Below are 9,081 nucleotides of genomic sequence, written 5' to 3' on the forward strand. Positions count from 1 at the left end.
CTCTCTCTCTCTCTCTCTCATCTATCTATCTATCTATCATCTATATATCGCACATATCTGATTCTAAAATATATATATATATATATCTTGCATATCTTATTTTTTAAAATAAATCTGTGCTATGTGGTACATCTAGGAGAAGCAGAGAATGCCACAAAATCAAAATTGTAGTGATAGGAGGTATTGCTTGAAGAAAGAAGAGCAGTATCACCACTCAAGAGTCATCTTTTTGAGCAAGACTGTTCTTTCTGAGCGGTCAGCTATAACATAAAATGATGTGGCTGCTGTGTTGATGGCTATTATTTGTATCCCTCTGTCTTTTGTGTCGCTGTCTGACTCTGTCTCCATCTCTCTCTTTCACATACACACACACACACACACACCCATGCACATGCATAGAGTTTTGACAGTTCAATTAGCTTCTCCTATTTAAATTGTGTTAATATGTTCTGGGGCCTAGTGGCAAAAGGTACCCTTTGCAAAATCTAATAAATGAGTGAAAGCACTAAAAGAGAAGTGACTCCATGAAGGCAACTCTCTGGGCTTTTTTCTTTTTTAGAGCTTTATATTCATTTGAAGAAAACTCTCAGCAAAGCCCTAGATAAATGTCACAGGCTAGAAATATTTAGCAAAAATTCCTGCAAAAATCACGTGAAATTTCAAAGGCATCAATAATATTATATTTAATACAGTCTGTAAACTTTCCAGGCCAGAAAATCCAAGACAAATTGACAAATGAGATTTTATATATCACTCTTCCAGATCCACCCACAAATAATCGTATGGTAGAAGATACCAGATAATTCAGAATGACATAATCCGTTGCAATGGAATTAAGAATTCAAATGTAAATGAACTCTTTGGAAGAAAGGGAAAGGAGATGACCCATTAATCACAGATCTATGCCTTTGGTAAAATGCTGGTTCATTTAGCTGGAAGTCCTCTGGTCCACTTATGCTCCTATAACAAAATTCTCCACTAAAGATCTGGCTCATCTCTAATCATTAAATAAAATTATTCTAATTCTCTGCTAGAACTACGGTTTAGCAATTAACCATATGTGTATTCTTCATATATAAATATCTCCCTGCTTGTGTGTCAGAGTATGGAGAATATTCATGACTTTCCCAATCCGTAGGCCTCAAATCTAAGCTGCTTTCCCCCTAAATCTACAGCCTTAGCCTTGAGGGAGTGTTCTGTTCTGTTTGAGTCATTGTTTCGCATCTCTTTATCTGTACCACTCCCTGTAGTAGCCTCCTTTATCTTGGTAGCCTCCTTTATCTTGGATGGCTAAACAAGTATGTTCTAAGTTCTAGCTCTTAGATGTATTTCTTCTAACAGGAGTTGTACTTAAATACTTAAAAAAAATACATTCAAAATTAAAAACATTTTTTTCCTTCTGATCTCTATCTCCATTTCTAGAGCCTTCAGGGTTAGTTAATTTCAATGACCTGCTGTACCTTTTCCCTCAATGCCTCTACTCAGCCAGATTAATGAGACCATAGTTTCTCCGGGGATACCTGGGGCAGAAAGGACATTTGCAGAACAGATGTTCTGCAAATATAATCCTGGACCCTCCCTTCTGATTGGTGTCTAAATTATTCAGGTCTCAGGATTCTCATATCTCCGTTGAAGATTTTTACATTTTCTATATAGTTTTGCATTCTAGTCTGTTTCCCTAGAATAGTTAAAATCACCTTTCTATGTCCCACTGAAATTAAATTTTATCCCATGTACTTATTTCTCTTCTGCCTACATATAAATCAAAAGTTTAAAAGTATCCTCTAAAATATCCTTCTTATACTCGAAGACATCAATTCGATCACTCTCCATGCCGCAGCTCATCAGGCTGTGTAGGTTTTCAGACGTCTTAATGTGTTGTGTGCCAAATATCACAAACCTCTCTGCAAACTTCTTGTCATGTAATTATTTGAAGTAAAAAAGGAAGGGCAGCTGATGATTAAGAAAGAGAAGGTGAAGAAATAGAGCAGATGGCTTAGGAAGGTATATACATTTCCAGCAATACCATTCACCCATTAGTCAAAATCAGAAACCTGGATATCAGCCTCCACTTCTTCCTTTCCTTCATGCTACACATGCCATCAGTTATCAAGTCCTGTCATTTATAATCCTATATATCTCAGAAACCAAGTCCTTCAGTCCTCTTCCACAATCTCTTGTAAGACTCTTCTCATACACTCTCTCTTTCTTTCTCTTTCTCTCTCCTGTCTCTTTTCCTGGGTTGCTGCCAATAAGAGCGAATACGCATGTTCCAGTGGTTTTATTTCTCTGAGGAGATTTTTGTAAACCAGGCACTTTGTTTTGTTTTTCTTTTATCTGGCTTTCACCCACACTAGCTCTTCCTCCCTCCATCCCCACGTGAATCACTATAAGGCAAGTTAGGATGGCAACTCTCTGATTATGAAGCTGACATGACACTCTGAAGATCTTCACTAGCCAAATTACTCTCCATAGATTGCTTAATTCGTGGAACATGTTCCACAATCACATCTCTCTCCTGACTACTCTGCAACCTTTTCTTCTTATTTCTTTGCCCCATTTCCTTTCCTTTGCTGACAGCAGGTGGTCAGTGGTATCTTGGAAAGAGAGTCTGGCACCAATTCAATGCAATACAACAGAAGTTGTGCTTCAATTAACTATTATTTGCCAAGTACAGACTTTGATGGAAGAGTAGGCTTGTCTGTACTGACTACATAGTTACCCAAAGCTAAATATGGAGGTGTGGTATGAGGCAGTGATATAGAAAAAGTGCATTCAGCTATGCAACCATTGCCTGTCAGCCTACTGAAAGTTAACTCAATTATTTTGTACTTTGGTTATAAATTGAAATTAAAATTCCTAGGAGATGATGTGTCTGAAGGCTTATTGTTAAAATGATGCTATACCTATTTTCAAGATGGGCCACTGCTGGGAGATGTCAAAGAGGTGGTCTACCTTATAGTTCCTTATAGAAATTAGAAAATCCATGGCAGAATAGAATTTATTGCTTTCTAGGTACTCAAAGCCTAGGTACTTGAGAAAACCTCCCCTAAAATAAATTTTATTCACTATATTTTGTTTCTATTCAACTACCAGTTGTAATTCAGTTTTCAAAAGACATTGGGTTCTGAGACTATCTCCTGACTCTACAGAGACAAAAGAGAATTTCAATGATTTCTGTGGTCTCTTTAGAGCATTTCAAAAAAGGACTACATTTCCCTTTTAAAACACCAGTTTTCCCAACAGCTAGTGAATTCACAAACACCTAGTTCTCAAAGATGTATAATGAATTCTTGAAAATTGGAATGAAACAATAACCACTAAAATGCATTTTAATGCTGAAAAAAATGGAGGTTTAAAAGAGTTACCTGAAGAATACAGATGGAGCTGCCTAGCCTCCCACGCTGGGTCTTTCTCAGCTTCCCTTTACAGGGGGCCACCAAATACTCTGCTAAGACCAAAACAGGCCTGTGTCTTCACTGCTTTGTTTGTTTTGCTGTCTAATACTATGTAAAAATCAAAGCCTTTGACCATGTGTGGGAAGAAAAAGGAAGGGAAAGGAAAGGAAAGGAAAGGTAGAAAGGCATGAGGTGAGAGGCATATTTTCTGCTCATCCAGAATAATGAATGGGTGAGTCAACCTCATCCCACAAGTAATCTGACCACATCCTGGCTTTTCTACACCACACAGAGACCACAGCATAAGACAAGAAATATGCCATTTGGCTTTCTTTGCTAACACTTCCCATCAGACTATTATTTTGACATTCCCACAGTGTTACTACTTTACTATTGAAAAGGGAAAAATTGGCAGGCAAGGCATATCTAAAGTTATTAAGGCTGACAGCTTTAAATTATGCTTCTGAGAGAGAGAGAGAAAAAAAAAGCCCTTGTTATCAAACAACTATATGCTAGCCTTCAAATATCAAATTGTTCATAAATTTTCTTTCATGTCTTTACTAAATTTATGTTCCTTGCTTTACAATAGTACCTGATTCAAAGACAGTAGCAGTTATAAGAAGACGATGCACTACTCAAGGGCTATTCATATGTAAATACTATGTCTCACTGAAAAACTACACATGCCAATTTGAAATCTCAAAATCACAGAAATTCTTAAGAATCCACCTAACTTGGTGCTATGGTCTGAATGTTTATGTACTCTCTCAAATTCATATGTTGAAACCTAATATCAAATATAATAGTATTAAGAGGCGGAGCTTTTTGGAGATGGAGTCCTTATGAATGGAATTAGTATCCTTATAAAAGGGTCCTGAGTGAATTTGTTTGTGTCTTCTGCCCTGTGAGGATGAAGTGAGAATGCACCATCTATGAAGCAAAGAGCAACCTCTCACCAAACAATGTTGGTGCCTTGATCTTGGACTTCCAAGTCTCTAGAAATATGAGAGAGAAATTTCTGTTGTTTATTAGCTATTCAGTTTACACTATTTCTGTATAGCAGCCCAAATCGACTAAGACAGTAGTTGGTTTCAGAGAAGAGATTGAGGATGAAGGTATCATTAACAGTTCTTTATGCTATTTAAGCCACTATCAGTCCTTCCTCTGGCCCTCTGAATCTATTAAGTCTTTGCTTTGAAGTCTCTCCTTCTTTCATTTTTTCTCCATGTATTTTGCTCTGGATTTCCTTGTATTTCTTTTCCTTCTCCCTGGAGACTGCACAGTGTATTAGAAAGAGCATGAACTTTGGTGATAGACTAACTCAAATTCATAATCTTGGTCCTTTGTTCCCATGAGACTTTGGGCAATTCCTGTAACCACTTTTTTTTTTTTTTCTTTTTTTGAGACGGAGTTTCACTCTTGTTACCCAGGCTGGAGTGCAATGGTGCGATCTCGACTCACCGCAACCTCCACCTCCCGGGTTCAAGCAATTCTCCTGCATTAGTGTCCCGAGTAGCCGGGACTACGGGCATGCACCACCATGCCCAGCTAATTTTTGTATTTTTAGTAGAGACGGGGTTTCACCACGTTGACCAGATGGTCTCGATCGCTTGACCTCGTGATCCACCTGCCTCAGCCTCCCAAAGAGCTGGGATTATAGGCGTGAGCCACCGCGCCCGGTCTAACCACTTTTTTACCTCAATTTTCTCATCTGCAAAATAGCTGTGTGTCTGACTACTTCACATTTTTGTTGGGAGAATTAAATGAGACTATATATGTAAAAGAGCTACACGTAGAAAATATTTGGATATTAGTCATTCCATCCCCCTTTCTGAGGGCTCTATGTCAGATACCTCCGTAACTTTGCTTCAATAACTGCTTCTTTTTGCACAGGTCTGTTAGTCTTCTTTAGCCTCACAGGACTAAAGATAAAACATGCATAACTCTCTGCCTGTAAGCAGAACCAAAAATGCCATCACAGTGAAAATAAGGTTGGGATTTGATGCTAGACTGGTTGAGTTCAAACTCTAGCTCTTTCCCTTACTATTTATGTTTCCTTGGACAAGTTAACTTCTTTTGTGCCCAATTTCCCCATTTATAAAACAAAGATAATAATGGTCCTACCTCATTGGATTTTGGTGAAGACAGAATGAGTTAACTCACATGGCTGGCACATGATAGATGCTCAATAAATGTGTATTGTTAAAAATCAAATGTTACCTTTCATGACTACCCTATTTAAGAGCAGTAGTCATCACCCTTACCTTACCCTGCTTCATTTTTATTCTTAACTATTATTATCATCTGACAAAATGTGTATTTATCTGTAATTGGTTATTTTGGTCTTGCTTCCTCAACCACTAGACCAGTACTTCCAAGAAAGCAGTAACTTTTATTTTCTATAATCCCCAACACCCAGAATGAAATCTGCAACACAGTAGGCACTACATACATATTCTTTGACCAGATGAATTAATTCTGTGTAAAGTATTCCAATGAGAGGAGAACCTCAGATCTTTCAGACTGAAAGAAGCCATTACTTGAGTATGGAGCCTTCCTACTGTCTATTGATTCTCTGTCTAGGCAGAGCATTCTGAAAGCCAAGCTAAGCCTTCTAGAAAGCCCTTTAGGTGACTGGAATACTTGACTACTTCTCTTAAGTATGGACATAAACTCCTGCTTACCTAGCATTCTAGCTATGAGGCCTGTAATTAAGTTCACTAAGACATTCCATATCATGTAGGGTGTGTGTGCATATTTTCAATTCACGAATAATTGGATATATGGAGTACAACGTGATGTTTTGATATGTATATATATTTTGGAATGATCAAATCAGACTAATATATCTATCACCTCACATACTATCATACCCTTGTGGTGAGAACATTCAAAGTCTATTATTTTAGCTATTTTGAAATATATAATATGGTAATGTAATTTGTAACAATGTGTTTTATTGTAATATATTAACTATAGTCAACACGTTCTGCAAAAGCATTTTCTGTGCATTTTTTTTTTTACAATTGTACTTCCTTTATTTTTTTTTTAAGTCATTAAAGATTTGTTAAGTAGTTTATTACCTTGATAGAAGAACTCTGGGTCTCAAATCTTGTCTATTCCGTTTCAGCAATTAACATCAATGCAAATATAACATTGGTCCGTGACAGTCAGAACAACCCTATATATAACGGGAATGGTAAACAAGAAGGGTTCAAGCCAAGTGCCTCCAGGTATCTTCATTTCCAATATCTACTTGTAAATCATAGGAACACTGAAGTGCTACTCCTCACAGTCAGCTTATTTTCTACTCTAATCCTGAGATCTTCTGTTGACTTTTTACCTAGCTGGGTATTGTTCACTTGGTATTTGTGAAATCTGTTTCCCTTTTCTATGCAAAACCCTGCACTGTTCACAAAGCTTCCCTTCTGCTTTTTTTCTGCATAGCAGTATTATTTTTAAGAAATATATTGTAGCAAAGGTCAAGAAGCAAGAATGGATTAGACATTTGCTCAGGGGATAAGCCAGGCTATTGTGCAGTAGTAAAATGAAGCATGGGCACTCTATCTACCTAATTGTGAGAGGAAAGAGCTCTGGGGTTTAGCATTACTCATATATGCTTTACATGCATGACCTTCAAATGGCAGTAATGAATATCACTTTTTCTGTTGATAAATATTGATTCCTCTGTGCTGGTGGGAATCTCAAATCCATTTAGATTTGATAGCTACTGGCTGTGACTTATTAAGAGCCTACATGGTCCTCAGCATGTATGGTTGCTTGGGTAGTACTTGTTGTTACCCACCTACCAAGTCTAGGCCTGGGCTTTCAAAGAAAATATGGATCAAATAGGATTTCTGCCAGCTCAATAGCAGACAGGTGGTAATACTTTTTTAAAAAAGATTTCTGTTAGTGCTTCTTAACCTTAGACCTAGCTCCCAAAGTAAAGGGGAACCCTATTAGATTCTAAAGGTGAGTTGTGAACATTAATATTTGTTAGGCAACATCTTTGTTAATGGTTAGCATCCATATTTCAGTGAACTATGATATAAGGGTGTCCCATCTCTGAGAGTAATGCAATACACCAAAACTGTTCTAGGCGTCCAGGTTGTAGGTCATTTTATGGGTAAGATATTCTACTACTGACATTTTTCTAGAGAATAGAATCTCTTTCTAGGGTCTAGAACTGACTTGGTTAGGGATGATGGATTCTTTGCCTCAAGCAAATTATGGTGCACTAACTTTCATAATGTTAAATATATATATATATATATATATATATATATATATATATAAAAAGTTATATATATATATGATAGATATATAACATTATATATATATTTCATATATACAATTTTCATATTATATATATAACATTATCTATCTATATAAAACATTTTCTTTATCCATTCATTTGTTGAACAATATCTCACTGTACTCCATAAATATGTATAATTATTATGTGTCAATTAAAAATTTAATTAAAGACCTACATGAAAAGCGACGTCTTTGAGAGTAAAGTCTAGGCATCCAGCTGACAGTTGAGGAATGACAGGGGTGCAAGGTGTCATCCACAAATGGCATCAATATTCTCCCTGTTCCCTTGAAATTTTGCCATAGAATACATCTTATTCTAAGCTTCTAAGCTGGCCTGGCTCAGAACAACAGAGTCTTCATACAGACCCTTGAGGAAGTTTCCTTTAATAATATTTCCTGTTTAAATGTATAGTAGAGATCTCAGCTTGAACCTTGTTAGGTCCACTGCTAGAGTTCAAGCAAGTTGAGATAGCTATGGTGCATTGGTAGAGTTAGTTTGTATGAGGGGTGAAGGAAGAGAGAGGTTTTTGTCTAATTTTTTCACAGGTTCATGAGGCAATAAAGCGAGATGGAGAAGTCAAGATGGTGTGTGGTACTCCACCCAGTCTCAAAGATTGAGATCTAAGCCCTGTGGAGAGAAAAGCTGAAGGCAGATGCCCAATAAGCTATTTTTACAATTGCAATAGAGAAAGACAATGACACAAGCAATGCTGCTTCAGTGCCCAGGTGACAAAACGCTATAAATATGGGGCAGAATGCCATCCTCCCCATTTTTACCCAGAGTGCACTGACACAGTGAAACCTAAAAAGACTGTAAGTATTGTTTGGCTCCTCACAAAGTTTGTTATTTTGAAGAGTAAAAGAGAAGATTACCCCTAAGCAAGAAATTATAGTCCTATAAAACAGCATGGCAGCAGTGACAGCAGCCAAGTAATATTTTCAGGTGTCTTGTGGACAAACATCAGCAAAGGCCCAAAGTAGATGAATGTAAGAATGCTGTTTGTGAGCACATGTGGAGCACCTCCAGAGATTCTCCTACATAACTGGGTGACACTTTGGGGAAGGGAGTCAAGAGGTCCTGAAATACACAGGTGGAAATAATACGAGTAGAAATAAGAAGACAGTGATATTGGTATTTTTTTTTTTTTAGATGGAGTTTTGCTCTTGTTGCTCAGGCTGGAGTGCAATGGTGCAATCTTGGCTCATCACAATCTCCACCTGCTGAGTTCAAGCGATTCTCCTGCCTCACCCTCCCAATATTGGCATTTTTATAGTTAATGTGACCTTATTTGTAACCACAGCCTGGGGAGGTCTGAGGTATTAATACTGTATAACAAAGATTAAGTCTCCTGAGTCAGAACTTATC

The sequence above is a fragment of the Cebus imitator genome, unplaced genomic scaffold (genome assembly GCF_001604975.1).
Source record: "Cebus imitator isolate Cc_AM_T3 unplaced genomic scaffold, Cebus_imitator-1.0 Scaffold696, whole genome shotgun sequence".
In the NCBI taxonomy this organism is placed as follows: domain Eukaryota; kingdom Metazoa; phylum Chordata; class Mammalia; order Primates; family Cebidae; genus Cebus; species Cebus imitator.